This window comes from Bos taurus, chromosome 2 (genome assembly GCF_002263795.3).
Source record: "Bos taurus isolate L1 Dominette 01449 registration number 42190680 breed Hereford chromosome 2, ARS-UCD2.0, whole genome shotgun sequence".
In the NCBI taxonomy this organism is placed as follows: Eukaryota; Metazoa; Chordata; class Mammalia; order Artiodactyla; family Bovidae; genus Bos; species Bos taurus.
In genome coordinates, this window is record NC_037329.1 from 18,595,002 (window position 1) to 18,616,205 (window position 21,204).

General features: G+C 39.8%; 1 protein-coding gene across 20 annotated transcripts in view; it reads right to left on the minus strand.

Annotated features, from left to right (window-relative positions):
• Window positions 1-21,204, minus strand: part of OSBPL6 (oxysterol binding protein like 6) — a 219,020-nt gene that overhangs the window by 117,279 nt on the left and 80,537 nt on the right. For 14 of the 20 annotated variants that reach the window (XM_024979932.2, XM_010801871.4, XM_024979926.2 and 11 more), the window contains one exon: window positions 2,180-2,358. The exons of the other annotated variants lie outside the window; for them this stretch is intronic. The gene's annotated coding sequence lies outside the window, so the exon portion shown is untranslated. The remainder of the gene's footprint in view (window positions 1-2,179; window positions 2,359-21,204) is intronic. 20 annotated transcript variants of the gene reach the window in all.

The following is a 21,204-nucleotide window of genomic DNA, read 5'->3' on the forward strand; positions in this document are numbered from 1 at the left end:
TACCAAAAGTTTGATTCAATATCAAATTAAGAGGAACATTACAGCAAGTAATTTAGCCCCCAACAATATACAGTGATCAAAGATGGGGAAAGAGAAATTTGTGATTAACTACAACCCACTGTGCTTGAAGACGTATCTGATTTTGATGGTGAGATTTCTCAGTAGATTTCTCATGTAGATGGCAGAGTATACAGCTCAGTGATTCACTCTGGTGTCCAGAATGAGTAATGGCCTAGATGATGGACTCAAAATCCTATAAGTTAAAGTGTTAGTCACTCAGTCATGTCCAGCTCTTTATAACCCATGGACTGTAGCCTGCAGGGCTCCTCTGTCCATGGAATTCTGCAGGCAAGAATACTGGAGTGGTAGCCATCCTCTTCTCCAGGGGAACTTTCCAACCCAGGGATCAAACCCGGGTCTCCTGCATTGCATGCAGATTCTTTACCATCTGAGCCACCAGGGAAGCCCAAATGCCTATAGACGTCATTCAAAAAAAAGCCAACCCAATGAATCACTTTACCTCCCTGGACCAAAACAGTCAGATCAGGCAATGGAGCCGTAAGGCTGTGACACATCAGACTCTGAGATGACAACCTCGGGGCTGGCAAAAAAGATTCGGACCTTATCACCATGGAAATTAGATTTCCCAGCTAAGAACCATGGGCCATCTGGTTTTGTAAGTTTTCCTCCTTCATAGGCAAGTCTGGCAGGTGTTAGCTTAATCTCAGAAAATCATCATTCTCACAGTGCACAAATTTTATATAAATAATAAAATGCCAAAAGAGAAAGTGAATAAAGACTAAGAGACTGTTATGTGTAAACTACAGGGGAGATGCTTCATGTAAGGAGAGAAGAAAGTGATCTTAAAGCAGAAATCTTACCTCAAAAGCCTTTAGACCAGGCAGGTAACATACAAGGCTGGTTATTTAAGACTTAGGGGAAGGTAAAGACTACCACATTTCAGTCCTTGAAATAGTAAAAAGACCATATTTTTTAATCATCCAAGAGAAGCCAGGTGTGTGTGTGTGTGTGTGTGTGTGTGTGTGTGTGTGTGTGTATCTTATGTCAGGTATCCAGATTGCCCAATGTTGGCAATTAACTCAATTTTTAAAAATAAACTTCTATAGATTAAAAAAATTAAGCCTAAAATTTGGCCAGTAGGCCACCAGTTTGCAAGCTAAGCTTTAGAATTTAACTTTAAATAATATAATAAATAATTAGCAGAAAGCTCCCATCGTACCACCCCCACCACTGCTGCTGCTCTTGTGCCTCCAAGAAAATAAGGGTGTGAGTAGAGGATAAATACTGCAAAAGATCCCCAAGAGCAATGATGGTACATCCTCCCATTCTGGGGGTCTCTGACCTCAGAAAGTAGAAAGTATAACTGGGAGGGATGGGTCCAAACGGTGAAGACCCTGGGCCTAAAATGTCAAATAGCATATTTCAGGTGGCTCTGAAAACAATAACTGCAAATATCAAAGGTGACAAGGGGCCCATAGTGAGCACTGCTGGTGTATTATTCATTTCAGCCTCATGTGCAAAAATAATACAATCAGTTGTCTATTTATTCACTATGAAAGATTATAAAAACTGGATGCATTTTAAGAATGTGTACAGCATGCATATATAATGAAAGCAAGGATAACCTTTCATTTTCAGGATTAGGTCTGCAGGCTCATTACTCAAGAAGGGAAAGGGACCATCTTATTCTCACATGATGCCAGACATCAGACAACAAGAGGTTCAATATTTTGGCATGTTTTTTACTTCCTATCTTTAAGAATATTACTGCAGAACTTTTTATTAAGATGGCTAAACATGACTAGAATGACTATGCCTTATTTTTGGATCTGATAGACACATAAGAAATAGAAAAAAAACATGTTCCTGAGATTTGGTAATATTTTGCTAATCTTTTGCTGTTATTGAGCATTGACTAATCTAATCCTGCTTTTGATTTTTTTTTTTTTTTTTGGATGTGGACCATTTTTAACATCTTTATTAAATTTGTTACAATATTGTTCCTGTTTTATGTTTCGGTTTTTGGCCGTGAAGCATGTAGGATCTTATTTTCCTGACTAGGGATTAAACTTGCACCCCCTGCATTGGAAGGCAAAGTCTTAACCACTGGACAGCCAGGTCCTGCTTCTAATTTTAAACTTGCATTATCCTAACTCACCTTGTAACTGGGGGTCAAAGCCTTCTAGGTTGGCTTTAAGGTAAAAGCTGTTTGAAGCAGTTTATCCTCAGGTGCCCGTAGCTTTGACTGGAGAATTTGGTCTGTCAACTGAGGCTTCTGGGGTTATCTGGTAAATTAGGAGTGGTTTCTCGATTTCTTTTTTCAGGAAGGGGCAGAAGCTGAAAAAGAGAGATACTACAGTTGTATAGCACGTCTCCATAGACCTTTCATGAGCCTCTGTGGCCAACAGAAAATTCTTTCCAATTTATCTTTAGAGGAGAAAGTTCATAAGGGATGGCATTTGAGATTTTACCTCCTTTGTTCAATCTTATGTAATCTCAAAGACGTAACCACTGGGCTCCTCGGCATAATTTATATCTTACCCAGAGTGGGGAATAAGAAAACTCTCAACTTACAGAGCAAGTATTTTCTAAAAGGAAATGAAGCATATTTTCTAGAAACATGTTTACACCTCCAATTAAATGTAAACATCGAAGAGTTTTTTTCATCTTTTAAATCTGTATTGGGTTACAGCTGATTTACAATGCTGTGTTAGTTTCAGGTGTGCAGCAAAGTGAATCTGTTATATATACATACGCCCAGTCATTTTTAGATTCTTTCAGTTTTTTTAAAACAGTCACTATGAAGTGGTTCCACTGCACAAAAATGTACGATCCCAATATCCTGATGAAGACCTATTAATGGTCTCTTATTTGCCCTGGGTAGAATTATTGCCAAATCCCTAGAACAATCCTCTAGCAAAAAGAGCTAACTATACTAGCAAAGCATAGTGTTCAACTTGGCATCATATCTCAGAAGGCAAAGAAACAATATTGAGAAGACAAAAGCATGTTCACTTTAAGTTTTTTTAAAAAAGGAAAATAAATATCTGACCCTGAAATGTGACAACAGTTTTTTCCTTCAAGTCTCAGACCTCTCTCTAGCAGCCTTGTTTATTCACAAGGGAGCTGTAAAAATGACTCCTCAGGTCTGATTATCTCTCAAGCCTATTCTTTCATTCTGCTGTAGTTTTTTCTCATTTTACCTATGGAGAAGAAAAAAAAAAAGCAATACACATATACTAAAAAACTAGGACTTAAAAGTTCAAAAGATTTCTACTTAGTATCTTGTGTATGGTTGCTCTTTAAGTATCATTTTTATACAAAAAGTGTTTGTTCATTTAGAGCTCCTTTAACTCTACCAAAAAAGCTTTTGAAGTCTCTACTGTGTTGTAAGACAATTCTGCGCATCTTACAATTACTAAATAAAATTTAATTAAATTTAAATTTGATTATGATGATGACACAGAAGAACTAGGGTTAGCATCCATCAAGCTTATTTTTGTATGCTCAGCATTATATGTTTATTTTCTGCAAACACTACTCAATCTATGCTTTTTAATCCCATATAATTATAGGCAGACTGAATGTGAATGGTCAGCTATAGAAACTCCCCTATACTGCAGTTCTCTGCATGCACTGCCCTAGTCTTACTCTGCATAACTTCTTACTATCCTGTAATAGCAAACAGGAAGGTAAGGGAGAACAGAGGACCACAGGGTAACAGCAAAGTTTCCTCTCTTTCTCTGTTTCCTCCAATCCAGTGGCAGAGAAGGAGAAGGGCGGTTGAATCTTGCTAACTGTGCCTAAAGAACGCCCTCCCTCCCACATCACACACACTGCGTGCACGTCCTGTGTCTAGCCTGTGTGAACCGCATCTTGGCCTGGGTTCCATTTTTTACTTCACTCATCTCTTTCTGCATAGTCTTGGCTTCAAAATCCAGCTCAAAACCACAACTTCCACCTCTTTCATCGATATTCCCAGCTAGAAAGGAGTTCCTCATCATCACACCTGGTACTTTGGTCAATTCTGACTAATGTGAGTCTGACCTGGTCTTTCATGCTGCTTACACCTCTCATCTTACCAGGCTGTGCTGACTCTGGAAGTAGGGACCAGACCGCAGTTTCTTGTACACTGTAAGTGTGGGAGTTAAAAAGTGAATTTAGAAGTTCTCTATTTATATGTACTTTCCAAAAGGTATTTCTGAGACTATAATTAATGTTTATACAGACGTTATGCATCACTTTCAAAAGGGCAACAAATCACTATATAGTGTAGTGCCTTCTATAACCTTCGGGGGGACTGACTGTTCTACATTAAAAAATTACCAATCTATCAATACATATTTCACATAAAATCAAATGTCCCTGATACCAGAAATATTAGGAATAATCATTTTAATTCATCTTCAAAAACTTCATTAGTACAGAAAGAGTTATATTGTCACATTCAATTTCCAAATTTCTGGGTGACCAATTTATTAAATTTTACTCAAAAACCAGAAAGTTAACCAAGTGGCAAGTAAACTTTAATTAGAAACTATAAAGGATCTTGTTTTACGTTGCACATAAACTGCATACGGGGCAGAAGTTCAAAGGCTCTAAGCTTACAAAGTTCAAGTCTGATTACTCCTTGTGACAGTACACACTGAAGTTTAATTCCTAAAACCCTCATTAAAAATAAACTCAGAGAAGGGAAAATGTAGTTTCTTTTTAAAACTATAGGCAAAATCAATGGTTTAAAAGAAAACATTATATCTGCTTTTTATCAAAATACACTAAAGGAATCATGTTCTAGCTTAATGATAGCCTCTGCAGTTTGACACCCACCTGCTCAGCTCTTAATAAATTAATAGTTGGAAAGGTTGGAAAGGCTGATTTGAACAAAGTCTTTTATGCTAGACAATACTTGAGTAGGTGTCTCTGCAAAATCTCATCAGGGGAGTTGAGTGGTGTGGCAAAGGTTCCTTCTGAATGGCTCATTCAGGAACCAAATGATCCATTATCTTTGCAACAGAATTTTTCCTGTAAATTATGTGACTAATCCTCCTACAGCCTGAATTTTGCCCACCAGACACCATGTTCTTGTCTGGCACAGTCCCCACACAGTCTACTCACGTCTTATTCAAGCCCCTCTACTAAGCACATGATGTATTCTACCAAGGACTAGACTGTCCCTTTAGCACTAAGTCAGTGCAGAGAAAGGAGAGGCAACTCCATCACTCTGTAAAATACTAAAGAAAAGATTCTTAAAACAGTAAAGGCAGTAAAGATGACCAGAATAACCAGAAGAGTATATTTACACAAAGCTAGCAGTCTCCATAGCAAAGTCTATTTTACAACTATTTTCTGTACAACATGTGGCCCATGGTTTTGATTCAATGTGCACATCACTTCCACGAAGGAAGTTTGTTCGTGATATAGGGTTAAAAATCTTAAATTGCTTTCCCAGAAAACCGTAGCCCAAGACACCATGTAAGACCCTTCTTCATTATCTTGCTTACCTTGCCTACTGTCTCCATTAAATACCTTAGTTGGTAAAAGGAATTATTTTGCTTTTCTCTCTGGCAGCAATGTTTAGACAAAAAATTGATGGTTCTCTTTTTACCTGTGATAAAATCTCAATACATTGAGACTTTATACACTGTGTCTAATTGCAGATGGTGATTGCAGCCATGAAATTAAAAGACACTTACCTCTTGGAAGGAAAGTTATGACCAACCTAGATAGCATATTTCAAAAGCAGAGACATTACTTTGCCAACAAAGGTCCGTCTAGTCAAGGCTATGGTTTTTCCTGTGGTCATGTATGGATGTGAGAGTTGGACTGTGAAGAAAGCTGAGTGCCAGAGAATTGATGCTTTTGATCTATGGTGTTGGAGAAGACTCTTGAGAGTCCCTTGGACTGCAAGGAGGTCCAACCAGTCCATTCTAAAGGAGATTAGTCCTGGGTGTTCTTTGGAAGGAATGATGCTAAAGCTGAAGCTCCAGTACTTTGGCAACCTCATGCGAAGAGCTGACTCACTGGAAAAGACTCTGATGCTGGGAGGGATTGGGGGCAGGAGGAGAAGGGGATGACAGAGGATGAGATGGCTGGATGGCATCACTGACTCGATGGATGTGAGTTTAGTGAACTCCGGGAAGTTGGTGATGGACAGGGAGGCCTGGCGTGCTGATTCATGGGGTTGCAAAGAGTCGGACACGACTGAGCGACTGAACTGAATGGAAATCCCAGAGAGTACAGCTTTAGTGCTACAACCCAGCGGAATTTATGGAAACATGTGCTGAGGTAAGTTTCCGAAGAAAACCAAGACTCCAAGCACTTTCACCTAGCAACTATGGTGGCTTTCTTGTCAATAACTGAAGAGCAGACTTTTAAACTGAAAATTTATTTAATCTCATTAATCTTACCATATATCACAGAAATTAAAGGGCATTTCAAACAGTAAGGAAAGCATATGAAAATCAAGCAAAAGGAAAGTACAGACACAGTACTGAGTTTAGAGTACAAAGAAGGACGACGGGGGAAGAAAAGGCAGAGAGTGGGTTTCAAAGGTCTTCTTCAATGCTGATGAAAGACCAGATTTCACTGGGTGGGCTGTAGAGGACTGAAGTGGAGTTTAGAGTAGAGGAGTTATGTGATTATGCTTCAGGGAGGCAGAACCAGGAGGACAAATTGGAGGAGAGAAAACCCAGATGCAAAAGAGAATCTCGGAAGATAAAGCAGCCAAAGAGGGAGGGCAGAGCTGCTGAGGACAACGGGCAGTCAGGAGGGACAAACGAAAAGCTCATATTTGAGAGGGCAGAATGGGTCCCATTTGTCCTCACTTATTTTTTGTTTTTTAACAAAATAATGGAAAATAAAGCATATCTGGAAATACAGCCAATATTTTATAGTAACTATATGCAGAAAATAACCATTAAAAACTGTGAAGTGCTACACTGTACACATGAAACTTATGTAATACTGAATACCAAATATATCTCAATTAAAAAAAGAAAAGAAAGCATTGCCTATTTTTTTCAGAAATGTGATTGCAGTATAAGATATGGTCAATATGCTAACAAACTAAAATAATGTACTCAACACAAAACATATTTTTCTCATTCTGTTACATATCTATGATCTAGGCCAATTTCCCCAAATTTTTTTGGTTTGTATTTAACTTGGCTGAAATTGAGACATATTTCTCTGAGGGTAGGGAAATGTAACATTTCTGCAACTCCCAGAAGCTGAGCACAAGGAAAGGCCTGGCAACTATTGAGAACTCAAAGAACAAAAAATTCTTCCACATTAAACAGCTCTGTTAATACGAACAAAAACTCAGATGACTGATTATACAGGTAAGAATTCTGATTATCGATTACTTAAAGGAGTCTTCAATTTTATTATTCCCTTGACAATTTCTGTTATATATCCAAACAACACATATTACAGAAACCATTCGATGGTTCTATTACATGATTCAAAAATTTTCTTTAATATTTTATTTAAAAGAGAATGTCCTTAACTGTAAAGCTTTGGACAATTCCTAATCTTTGGACAATCCTAATTTTCCAAAAGTCGTATGGTACACAGCAAGAGTCAGCATTTTCTCTGTGAAGGCCCAAATTAGTAAATTAAACATTTTAGGTTATGTGGGCCATGCATTGTACCACTTAATGCAACTATTCAACTCTGCCCTTGTAGCACCGGAAAGCAGTCACAGGTAATATGTAAATGAATGATCATGATGTGTTCCAATAAAACTTTATTTACAAAAATGTAATAGCTCATATTTGGCCCATGGACTTTAGCTTGCTGACCCCAGTCTAGCTAATTATTCCACTGTGGCAACCTGGTATGGTTTCATTGTTCTTATCTAACTGGTGTGCAAAATTCTGATGAAGTAATAATAAAAAAAAAATTACTGGGAAAACAGGCTCCAAGAAAAATCTCCACTGCTGGTGTAGTGATAAAAGGGAAAACAAAACGAAAAGGTTCTAAGGAAGGGATGGATTCAAGGAGATGAGAAGTTTGGGTAAATTAAGAACATAGAGTTGATGATGTCTCAGATCACTGCTAAGAGAGTCCAGCATATATTCTAGGTGGAAAAGGAAAATATGACTCATGAAACCATTTTAGGAAGTACTCCAATTAGTGCCAAACATGCTTATTAATTAGGAGAAAACTTCAGGGAAAATTTGCCCTATTAATTAAAAATATGTTTAAGAAATGCATGAATCTTGACGGAATACTCATGTGAGAAAAAGCCAGGGAATTTGGAAATTTATGCAAGTCTCCTATCATACTTTCTTCATGACTTCTGATGATTATACTATATTAATGATAGAACAGAGGCTAAAATAAGATAATAGTATCATCAAAGCTTACCAATCTCTGTTTAAATCTGTAAAAAAGTTATAACAAAAACTATCTTAAATCAATTACATCAACTTAACGAGGCTACCACTAATTTATCATCGAAAGTGACTTACTAGTTCTACGCAAATTCCTTCTCTGGGCCTCCGGTTCCTCACATGCAAAATGCAGCCGGTTCCTGGAGGTGTTTGAGGATTAGGCAAGCTAATGCCCACAGTGTTCAGAACAGACCCAGCACACAGGAAGTGCTCAAATGCCTCAAGGCTGCTGCTGCTCCCCTGATTCGCCTCCCCAGCCAGCTTTACCAGATACTCCTCCTCTGCCCTTGTCTTCTCATTCTGGGCTCCCCTGGGTGGCCCTGACTCACCCAGAGGGCTTCAATCTACCATTTTCTAGAGCAGCTAAATCTCTCTCTCCAGTGCTGAGTTCTTTTCCAGACTGCATTTCCAGCTGTACAGTAGACATTCCCATTGGTATATATTATGGCACCTGAAACTCAGCAGGCCCAAAAATCAAGCCCCAAATCTTTCTACTCTTGCCCTTTCCTCTCCTTTAGTTTTTGTTAATGACATCACTGTATCAAGTGTATTAAGCCAAGCTAGAAATGACAGTTACTTTTAACTATTTTATGTGAGACTTTCCCATTTAACTCACCCTGGGTCCTCTCTCTCACTTCTGTCTCCTAAACATCTTTCAGAGACATGGTTCTTCTTGCCATCTCAGATAGATCTTTTTGTATCTGCCTCCTGATTTCTCTGCTTCTAATCCTTCTCTCCTCCAAGCCATCTTTCATTGTCATCAGAGTCATCTTTCTTAAAACATATATTGGATCGTGTTATTCTCAATTGCTTGGGGGAAGGGGCCCACAGACCTACACGTGAGCTTCTGGGTACCCGGAAAGCTTCTGAAACTGAATACAAAAATTTGTGAGCCCTTGATTTTTTTTTTAAGGTCTCTGTCAGAGAAAATAATTTTTAAACTATTTAGCAGGGTACAGTCTGTAATCTTAAATTGCACCTTAGTCATTCTCTCCATGTTTTAGATACAGTGAACACCACACGTTCCTACAAACATGCACATCAAATGCCCTTTCGCCTCCCCAAGCCTTTGCATGTTTGTTTGCCCAACCTGTGATGCTCTTCTCTGCCTGAGCGTGAGCACATGAGCATCCTTTAAGTCCTGGCTCAGGCCTCAAATGTTACCTCTGTGAAGCCTTGCCCCACCCGCCCCACCCCCTTGCACAGATAACAAAAGAGATAGATGCTAAATAGATTCTGGGGGTCGGTATAAAATACCTTGACCTGAAACTTCTTCAACTCAAAGCTTCATACTATACAAAATAAATTGCCTTAAATATTTAGACGCGTATTGTGTTTCCTTAAGTGTAGGGACATACTGAGATTTTAACGAGATCAAGAGTGAAGACCCAGGAACCTAAGTGCTAGGTTCAAATCCTGGTTCAGTCAACGACCAGTAATGGCAAGTTACAGAGCTTCTCAATGCCTCAGTTTCAAGATCTGTAAAGATGGAGAGAGTAACAGTACCTATCCTTCAGGATTATTCTGAAGATTAAATGAGGTTATGTGCATAGGACTGTGTAAGTGCTTGTTGTTATTGTAATTATTTTTGAAATCAATGGCCAGGACTAGAGGCTCCAAGAGATAATCAGAGAGCAAAACTAACTGACCTTGCCATATAAGCCTCAAGCTTTAGTCTACTGAATTAATTCACCAGAGAACACTACCAATAAATGGCCCTTTTCACTAACATTTTTATCAGTTGAAAAGCGTTCCAAGTCTGATAAAATTCAGATGCTTTTCTTTGCCTCCAACAGCTAAAAAATATCAGCTCAGAATATTTCCAAGGCACACACAGGTATACTAAAATAATCTGAATAGGACAGAAAAAAAAAAAAAAAAAAACACAGGGCTACTCTTTCCTGGGTAGTAGCCACTCATTGCTTACAAAGTGCCCACTATGAAGGGAAAATGCTAAGTAGGAAATTGAGAAGAAAGATGAAGGACCTTAATGACTCAGCTTTCAAACTAGCTCGTCTGCCAGGCACATGGAGTATTAGGCATTACAGAACAACCCACTGGGTCAAACAAACAAACATACAGCTGGGAATAGAAATCCTAACATCACTGAACCTAGGGAGGAATCAAAATAAGTGCATGTAGTGATGTAGATGACTGATATCTGAGTGATAGGAAATAAGTGCATGTAGTGATGTAGATGACTGATGTCTGAGTGATAGCATTATGTGATATCTTTGGCACCCCCTCTGCAGAAAATTTTCAGCCAAAAAGAGCCATTTGACCCAGACCACACATGTTGCAGTTGTGTAACAGTATTTTTTCGTTCCCAAGCAAACTGCCAAAAGGATGATGGTGCTCATGCATAATCATACCTAATAATCACATCTAAGGTAAACCATTTGAGTTAATATTTGAAACTAAGGAAAGAAAATAAAGCTCAAATTCCTTATTCCAGTATTAAAGGTCTTCCATGATCTAACTCCAACCAACTGTCCAACTTTATCTTCCACGATAGGCTCCTTGAAATCTAACAGACACAACTCCTTGCAATTCCCCCAAATATACCCACTCTTTGCCTATTTTATGTGTTTCCTCTAAAGAAAACAGTCTTCCCCTTACACTTCCAAAGTCTAAAACCCTTTCTACCTTTTCAACCCTGTGCAGGTGACATGGAATTACTTCCTATGGTCAGCTAGAAGTAATTCTTCAGGTTTTAAGTTTTATAATCCTTGCTCAGTACCTCCTGGACTTTCCTCAGTCCATTTTGATCAGTTTTTGACACATGTGTCTTTCATTTCCCAGAATGGATGCATTCTGAGAGCAACATCCACACCTGCTCCATTTCTGTAAGCCCGACTGCACCATGGTACATCTACTATTTTGCTAAAGCATACAAGAAATATGCTAGAATGTGCTAAAGTTCAATGTGACTGATCACAGAAATCAAATGGACAAACATGAACTCAGACAAACTTTGCTGAAAAAAAGGCTACGGTTAAAAAGATACGCAGTAAGATTTGTTTTCTTGTGAAGCAAGTTGAGAGATGAGAATTTCAATGCTACTCCCAGGGCACAGACACTCCCTTTACATTTTCCAACTGGTGATTTGTCAACAACTATTAACAGTGATGCATGAAAAGCTTCCCTCCTAGTCATGTAACTGGTAATACACCTCCCAAGTTAGAGAAGGCATAAGACAGCTGGTCTTGTACTTCCCCTACTACAGACTCGAAACACTACCTGCCTCTGGGCTTTGGATAAAGAGCCCTCGAGACCTGTGCACAGAGTGATAATTGCAATCATCATATCTAATGCACTTTAAACTCTAAATATCCAAGGACCAAAATGCAAAAATTGGAGAATCTGATAAATAACAGAACCCACGTGTGCCAAGAGAGGGAAAGACGAATAAAAGAACCCCTGCTGCTGCTGCTGCTGCTAAGTCACTTGTCATGTCCGACTCTGTACGACCCCATAGACGGCAGCCCACCAGGCTCCTCCGTCCATGGGATTTCCCAGGCAAGAGTACTGGAGTGGGGTGCCATTGCCTTCTCCAAAAGAACCCCTAAACCCTGGCAATCTGCTATAGCTTGGGCAGAAGTTCACTTGTCAGGTCACTTGGGTGGTACTAAGTGAAACACCTATTCGGATCACAAAGGAGAGGCTCACTTCACTCTGGGGTGACACTCTAGGACTGTGCTGATCGCCGTGCTCTTGCCAGGCCACTGAACAGCTGCCCAGCCCAAATCCGGACTGTGGATCTATATTCACAGATGATACTTCTCTCCTATTCAGTTCACAAACTGTCACATTAATGAGTTTTAATACGCACTCCTAAACATAAGTAACTTTCCTAAACTCCAAATCCTGAAAGGATAGAACCCAGAGGAAAGAACATTTTTACAGGGATGTCTGGACTCAGAGTTATGCTCATGGAAAGTTTTGTTGAGTGCTCTACCTGGGATGGTTTTCCTATCAATGACATTTGGAACATCCAGTCTCCAATATCACATTGCTGGTGTCTCTCAGATTACTGGAATCTTAGAGCAACTGAATCCTTTGAGCAGGTAGCTGGAGAGCCTATTTTAACTTACTTTTAAAATAACTATATGTTCTTATATATAACACACATGCCTACCACATGAAAACTGAAGTCAATACAATGCTAAAATCTGTTAACAAATCAGGTATAATAAACTATCAGTGGCATCATTATAAATCATGCAGTGGTCTGAAATGATAAAATAGACCCTATGTGTATGGCTGAGTCCCTTCCCTGTTCACAATATTGTTAACCAGCTATACCCCAATACAAAATGTTTTTGGTGTTAAATAATAATAATAATAATGTAAAAGAAAGATCCTAAACCAAGTATTAGTTTTGTATATGTAATCTGTATTTTTTACCCACACAAGGCTTAACTGAATAACCCTGGCCTCATTTCTCTTTGAGTCAGTCTCTTTTACTTCCTATGCTACTTTGATCGAATTATTTCAAGCTGCCCTATTTCTTAGTCCTCTGGCTGTATCAATGCATCTAGATTTCTGTTTGGTTTCCACAGTGACTTACTTGTTTGTTCATTAGACCACAAAAAAATCCGACAACTGAATCAGGCCTATTAACACTCTTATGACTAAAGCTTCCTGTGTTCAGATACATGATACTGGCAGTAAAAGCAGGATAAATTTTAAAATGCTGAGACAATGAACAATGCCATCTATTACAATTCAAAATTGTTCTTCTGGAAATTTAATTTGATGTCACAGATGGATTTAAAAAAACAGATGAAGAAAGCCAGGTAGACTATGATATCATTCAACAGTAGTTTTCCTTGAAATTGAGGGCTTCCTTTGGCCACAAGTAGAAGTCTGTGATATCCTGGCAAAGAGCATGGGTCTTGAAGTAAAAGACTTACTTCAAATCCTAGCAAAGTTCTCCAGCTATGAAACTGAGCAGGTTACTTAACCTATCTGATCCTCAATTTCCTCATCTGAAAAATGGGGATTGGGGCTCAATAAAACCTAGTTTAAGTTGCTCTGGGGATTTCAGATGATATATATTCAGGATCTAGTACTTCACATACCCCATGACAGGTGTTCAAATGTTAATTATGGGCAGGTTTTTTAACTTATGCATTTTCAGACCTCAGAATTATTGTTTACTTCTCAATTACATACAACACATAATTTATTTAAAAATACACAGACATTACTGAGTAGTATGTATGGCTGCCAATTTACATATCTTCTGACACAGATGAACTAATATTAAAATTTTTTCTTTTTAAAAATTGAGAACTATGGATCATTCTAATCTCTATAGGCCATAGCGTCATCCCTCCTTATCTGTGAGGCATTGAATCCAGGATTCCCACCTACTTACAGTGAACATCAAAATCCAAGGATGCTCAAGTCCTTTATATAAAATGATATATAGTATTTGCATATAACCTATGGAGAAGGCAATGGCACCCCACTCCCGTACCCTTGCCTGGAAAATTCCATGGACGGAGGAGCCTGGTACGCTGCAGTCCATGGGGTCGCTAAGAGTCGGACACAACTGAGCGACTTCACTTTCACTTTTCAGTTTCATGCACTGGAGAAGGAAATGGCAACCCACTCCAGTGTTCCTGCCTGGAGAATCCCAGGGACAGGGGAGCCTGGTCGGCTGCCATCTATGGGGTCACACAGAGTTGGACACGACTGAAGCGACTTAGCAGCATGGACATATTCCTGTACACTTTAAATCATCTCTAGGGTCCTTATAAAACCTAGCACAACGTAAGTGAAAATTGTGACCGACTCTTTGCAACCGCATGAACCACAGCCTGCCAGGCTCCTTTGTCCACAGAATTCTCCAGGCAAGAATACTGGAGTGGGTAGCGATTCCCTTCTCTAGGGGACCTTCCCAACCCAGGGATCAAACCTAGGTCTCCTGCAATGCAGGCAGATTCTTTACCATCTGAGCCACTAGGAAAGACCCAATACAATGTGAATGCTATTTAAATACAAGCATACTTCCCTCCTTTTACTGCTCTTCACTTTACTGCACTTAAAAGATACTGCATTTTTTGGAAATTGAAGGCTGATGGCAACTCTGTGTCAAGTCAGTCTTAGACGCCATTTTTCCAACAGCATTTGCTCACTTTGTAACATTTTGATAACTTTTGCAATATTTCAAACATTTTCATTATTATTATAATTTTTGTCATGGTGATCTGTGATTAGTGATCTTTGATGTTACTATTACAAAAATAATTAGGACTCACTGAAGGCTCTGCAAGGAGATCCAACCAGTCCATTCTAAAGGAGATCAGTCCTGGGTGTTCTCTGGAAGGACTGATGCTAAAGCTGAAACTCCAGTACTTTGGCCACCTCATGAAGAGTTGACTCATTGGAAAAGACTCTGATGCTGGGAGGGATTGGGGGCAGGAGGAGAAGGGGATGACAGAGGAGATGGCTGGATGGCATCACTAACTCAATGGACGTGAGTTTGAGTGAACTCCGGGAGTTGGTGATGGACAGGGAGGCCTGGCGTGCTGCAACTCATGGGGTCGCAAAGAGCCGGACACGACTGAGCGACTGAACTGAGCTGAAGGCTCAGATGAAGGTTATTAATTTTTAGTAATAAAATATTTTTCTTTAAGATTTTTTTTATGTGGACTATTTTTAAAGTCTGGAATTTGTTACAGTATTAGTTCTGTTTTATGTTTTGGTTTTTGGCCACGAGGCATGTGGGATCTTAGCTCCCCAACCAGGGACTGAACTCACACCCCCTGCACTGGAAGCTGAAGCGTTAACCACTGGACCACCAGAGAAGACCCAATACAGTATTTTTATTTTAAGGCACATACATTGCTTTTTAAGACATAATGCTATTGGACACTGAATAGACTACAGTATAGTATAAATATAATTTTTATATGCACTGGGAAGATGAAAAATTCGTATGACTCACTTTGTTGCAATATTCACTTTACACGGTGGTCTGAAGCCAAATCCTCAATACCGCCAGGGTACGCCGGTAGTTGCCGGTACGCCACAAATTCAAGTTTTGCTTCTGAAATTTTCTGAAAATTTTTTTCCCTGAATAGTGTTAATCTGTAGTTGGTCGAATCTGCAGATCCAGAACCTACAGATTTGGAGGGCTGACTATATACTTTCTTCAGACTACAAATCTGCCATCCCAGGGGGAAGTTACACATAAAAATCATTGAAATATTAGTTGTCTAATAGTCAGCTTCTATGAGGCTCATAGAAATAAAGACTATGAACTGAAAGGCTGAAAGTCACAAGTAATAGGTAACTGTAAGTTAGTGGTAAGTTAACTGTAAGTGAACTGCAGTAAGCGGCCAAGAGCCCTGTCTCCAGAACTATCCACATTCAAATTCCTCTCTGCCCCTCTCTAGCCGAGGACCTTGGGAGAGTTCTGTCTTTCCTTTGTTCTTTGGTTTCTTAATCAGTGAAATGGAGTGACTAAGAGTATCTATTTGATAGGGTAGTAATGAGGACTGAACAGGAATAGCTGGTACACAGGAGGTGCCCGATGTCAGCTTTTATTATTATTAAAGCAACTGTGACCAACAGTCACACTGCATATATATCCCGACTCACATAACTCACAGCCATGCTTTTTGCTTTTCCTTGTTCATCCCCACAAAAAGAAAACAAGAGATTTTTCTTGATAAGAGAGCCAAACCGAGGAAGTTACTGGGAAGCATTCATGGCCTAATTCCTATCCTACCTGGTGTAGACCTCACCTGAGCCCAGCCCAACCCCACCACGGGGCCCTGTCAGAGGTTCCTCTTATAGTGCAGCCCACAACCTATCCTGAGGAAGGAGCAGAGGGAAACTTTGGTCACGAACACAGTCCTGCACCAGCCACTGTGTTAGTATGGGCCTTGCTCGACACCCTTAATCTTATTCAGTAGCAATAGTAGGGCAGAGTTTTTGGCACAGCACAGACTCTCAATTAGCACAGACTTTGATTGTGCAATCAATGGCATCATGAAACTGATGATGGGAATCAATAAGTAAAAGACAGAATTAAATAACTGGTTGGCATAATGCTCTGCTCTCATATTTGCCTTCTTTCCTGAACTATGGACGTATCTCAGAATCCACTCAAATATCGACTGAACATCTACATTGTGTCTGGCCATGAGAGTTCAGAATCTGGAAATATAAGCAATATTAATAATATTAGGAAAAACTCATTCCCTCCCTCAAGTTATAATGACCAGAGTCTTTATACATTTTGAATAAAGTTTACTGAAACATACAAAACAATTTAGAATCTGTATTTAAATTCTCTTACACTGCTGGAGGGAATATAAATTGATATAATCACTTCAAAAAAAATGTCGGCTAAAGGTAATAATATTCTATGACACAGAAATTCCACTAATGGATATATGTTCAGGAGAAGTGAGTGTTTATATCCATCAAAAGGCAAATGTGAGAATGTTTACAGCAGCTTTTTTCATAATAGCCTCAAACTTGAAACCCAAATGTCCCATTAAGAACAACAGACAGAAATGGAAAAAAAAAATCAACTATGAATGCAAGCTACTGAAACTACAAAAGCAACAACAGGGGTGAATCTTAAGCCAAAGAGAACCACTGTTCCATTCCATTTACATGAAGTTCAAAGACAGGGTGAATTAAAGTACAGTGACAGCAGTAAGTGTGGTATTGTGTGGCCCAGATTGGGAGAGGCAGGAAAGAACCTTCCAGTGTGCTAGAAATGTTCTGTATCTTCATCTGGAGGTAGTTTTGTGCATAGACATAGATACAGAAACTTGAATCTACATTAAGAATTTGTGTACTCTGCTATATAAGTTATGCCTTTTTAACAAACAAGCAGAAGCACCATTCATTCATTCATTCCAATGAATGCCTACCACTATGCTGAACACTGCAAGTATAGCCCTTGTGGTTACAGAGTTTAGATGCTAGTACAGAAAATCTCATGACTGGTAGTACTAGTCATCTGGCAATAAATCACATACCACCTTCTGATAGCTCATCTGTATTACTTTCCTTCAATTACTTGACATTTAGATTTACAGCTAATCTAACTTAAAATGCAAATTCCTTGAATTCCTTGGTTGTTTTTTAATCTTTCTATGTCCTTAATGGATCACAATAAACTGTGGAAAATTCTGAGAAAGAGATGGGAATACCAGACCACCTGACCTGCCTCTTGAGAAACCTATATGCAGGTCAGGAAGCAACAGTTAGAACTGGACGTGGAACAACAGACTGGCTCCAAATAGGAAAAGGAGTACGTAAAGGCTGTATATTGTCACCCTGCTTATTTAACTTATATGCAGAGCACATCATGAGAAACGCTGGGCTGGAAGAAGCACAAGCTGGAATCAAGATTGCCAGGAGAAATATCAATAACCTCAGATATGCAGATGACACCACTCTTACAGCAGAAAGTGAAGAGGGAACTAAAGAGCCTCTTGAAAGTGAAAGAGGAGAGTGAAAAAGTTGGCTTGAAGCTCAACATTCAGAAAACTAAGATCATGGCATCCAGTCCCATAACTTCATGGCAAATAGATGGGGAAACAGTGGCTGACTTTATTTTTCTGGGCTCCAAAATCACTGCAGATGGTAACTGCAGCCATGAAATTAAAAGACGCTTACTCCTTGGAAGGAAAGTTATGACCAACTTAGACAGCATATTCAAAACCAGAGACATTACTTTGCCAACAAAGGTCCGTCTAGTCAAGGCTATGGTTTTTCCAGTGGTCATGTATGGATGTGAGAGTTGGACTATAAAGAAAGCTGAGTGCAGAACAATTGATGCGTTTGAACTGTGGTGTTGGAAAAGACTCTTGACAGTCCCTTGGACTGCAAGGACATCCAACCAGTCCATCCTAAAGGAGATTAGTCCTGGGTGTTCACTGGAGGGACTGATGTTGAAGCTGAAACTCCAATACTTTGGCCACTGATGCGGAGAGCTGACTCATTTGAAAAGACCCTGATGCTGGGAAAGATTGAGGGCAGGAGAAGGGGACGACAGAGGATGAGATGGTTGCATGGCATCACCAACACAATGGACATGGGTTTGGGTGGACCCTGGGAGTTGGTGATGAACAGGGAGGCCTGGCGTGCTGTGGTTCATAGGGTCGCAAAGAGTCGGACAGGACTGAGTGACCAAACTGACTGACTGATGTCCTTAAATGCCTAGGACAGCATCTTATTCCGAGCATGTGTTTGATAATTTATTAGCCTATCACATCATAGTCCCTCTCTTTGCCTCAGGTTTCCTGGCAAATGTCCTTTTTCTCCAGGTTTTCTCATTTTATGCCACATATGAAGCATGAAAACCCATAAGACACTTAAGATAGTATATAGCTTATACTTATATATACTATATCTACCAGTAGAGTTAGGATGAGGATTCTGTTATTCCAAGTTTTCCTTCACTGATCCTTTTCCAACCTGTAAGAGATTGAAATTCATCCTATATAATTTCATCTCATTATAGAATCTTATAATAAAAATAAATAAAAGGTAAAGTGGGGAAAATACAGACGTAATCAATAAACTCATGTCATCGGGGAGAAAATGATAAACCTTCCTTTGACAGCTTGCGCACCGGCAAAAACAAAAATAGACATGTTTCTCTGGCTTCCCCATCCTAGACCGCTCACGGCCCTGCTGATGCCATATGTATCAACATGTCCAGAAAATACCCTTGAGAATGACATGCTTATTCATTTCCTTAGGATCTTTTCTTATAGGTGACTTTTTGAAGGATCACTAATTTAAAAGACCCAGGAAAAAGCACAAGCCCCACAGCTAAAGGTAGTTAACATAATAACCACTGTTCTCACAAAAAGGGCAAGAACAGCGCATTACCTAAGTTTCATAGTTCTCTTCTCTGTGGCCTTGTTAAATATAGCAGGTCTCACATGATTCTTGAAGCTGACTCTTATCCCCTGATGTCACGAGACTCTGAGGGTTGCACCTGGAAGTCTCGGCATCTCTCTGTTAAGGCTTTCTGTTAACTTTCCCACTGAGCTGCAGCATCCCAGCAACCAAGCACCATCTGTCCATGGTGGTGACCTAGGCCCACCTTAGAGTTGCAGCGAGTTGATCAATCCCAAGTCCTGGGGCTTCCATGATGGAGCATGCTGACCTAACAGAATCAGGTTCTGTTTGGCTCTTTCACTGGTATTCAAAGGGAGAAGCCCCAATGCTGCAGGGCTTCAAGGTCTGTCCTCTTCTAAGATACCTGCCCACTGTAAATCACGAGGTATTGTCCTGGACAATCATTAGATGTCACACTCTAGATTGTGACAGGTCAGTGTTATGTGCTGAATTGTGTCTCCCCGTCCCCCACCTCACCACCACCAATTGATACATTGAAGCTCTAACCCCCAAATGTGACTCTGTTTGGAGATAGGACCTTTAGGACAGTAATTAGAGTTAAATGAGGTCAAAGGGTGAGCTCCAACTTGATAGGACTGGTGTCCTTATAAGAAGAGACACTAGATTTTTTTTAAATTAGTTTATTTTTTATTGAAGGATAATTGCTTTACAGAATTTTGCTATTTTCTGTCAAGCCTCAACACGAATCAGCCATGAAAAGTGAAGTCACTCAGTTGTGTCCGACTCTTTGAGACCCCATGGACTGTAGCCTACCAAGTTCCTCTGTCCATGAGATTTTCCAGGCAATAGTATTGGAGTGGACTGCCATTTCCTTCTCCATGAATCAGCCATAGGTATACATATATCCCCTCCCTTTTGAACCTCCCTCCCATCTCCCTCCCCATCCCACCCTTCTAGGTTGATACAGAGCCCCTGTTTGAGTTTCTTGAGCCATACAGCAAATTCCCATTGGCTATATGTTTTATATTTAGTAATGTAAGTTTCCGTGTCACTCTTTCCATACATCTCACCCTCTCCTCCCTCTCCCCATGTCCATAAGTCTACTCTCTATGTCTGTTTCTCCACTGTTGCCCTGTAAATAAATTCTTCAATACGGTTTTTCTAGATTCTGTATATATGTGTTAGAATATGGTATTTATCTTTCTTTTTCTGACTCACTTCACTCTGTATAATAGGTTCTAGGTTCATCCACCTCATTAGAACTGACTCAAATGTGTTCCTTTTTATAGCTGAGTAATATTCCATTGTGTATATATACCACAACTTTATCCATTCATCTGTTGATGGACATCTAGGTTGCTTCCATGTTCTAGCTATTGTAAATAGTGCTGCAATGAGCAATGGGATACATGTGTCTAAGAAGAGACACTAGATATTGATCTCCCTCGCCCCCACCCCCAGCACATACAGAAGTCATGAAAGGATGCAGTAAGAAGGTAGCCATCTACAAGCCAGGAAGAGTCCTCACAAGAAGGCAACCCCGACGGCATCTTGATGTTGAACTTGAACCTCTAGAACTTTGAGAACATAAGTTTCTGTTTTAAGCCATCTAGTCTGTGGCATTCTGTGATGGCAGCCCCAGTGGGCACATACAGTCAGTAAGGAGCTATGGGGTTAGCACTGTCGCATGAAAATCAGAGAACATACAGTGTATGAATATATATGAACAGTAGCTCATTGGGCTCAATGTGGTCCTTGAATCAATTGGGCACACAAAAGTATTTCATGTTAAGACCCACTCTTAGGATTGAAGCCAGAATTCTGAACGGGCAGACCCTACAAACCTTGGTATGATTTGCCCTTGCCTCACCTCTCAGCTTCCCAGTTGGCGCTAGCGGTAAAGAACCCGCCTGCCAATGCAGGAGACGTAAAAGACTCG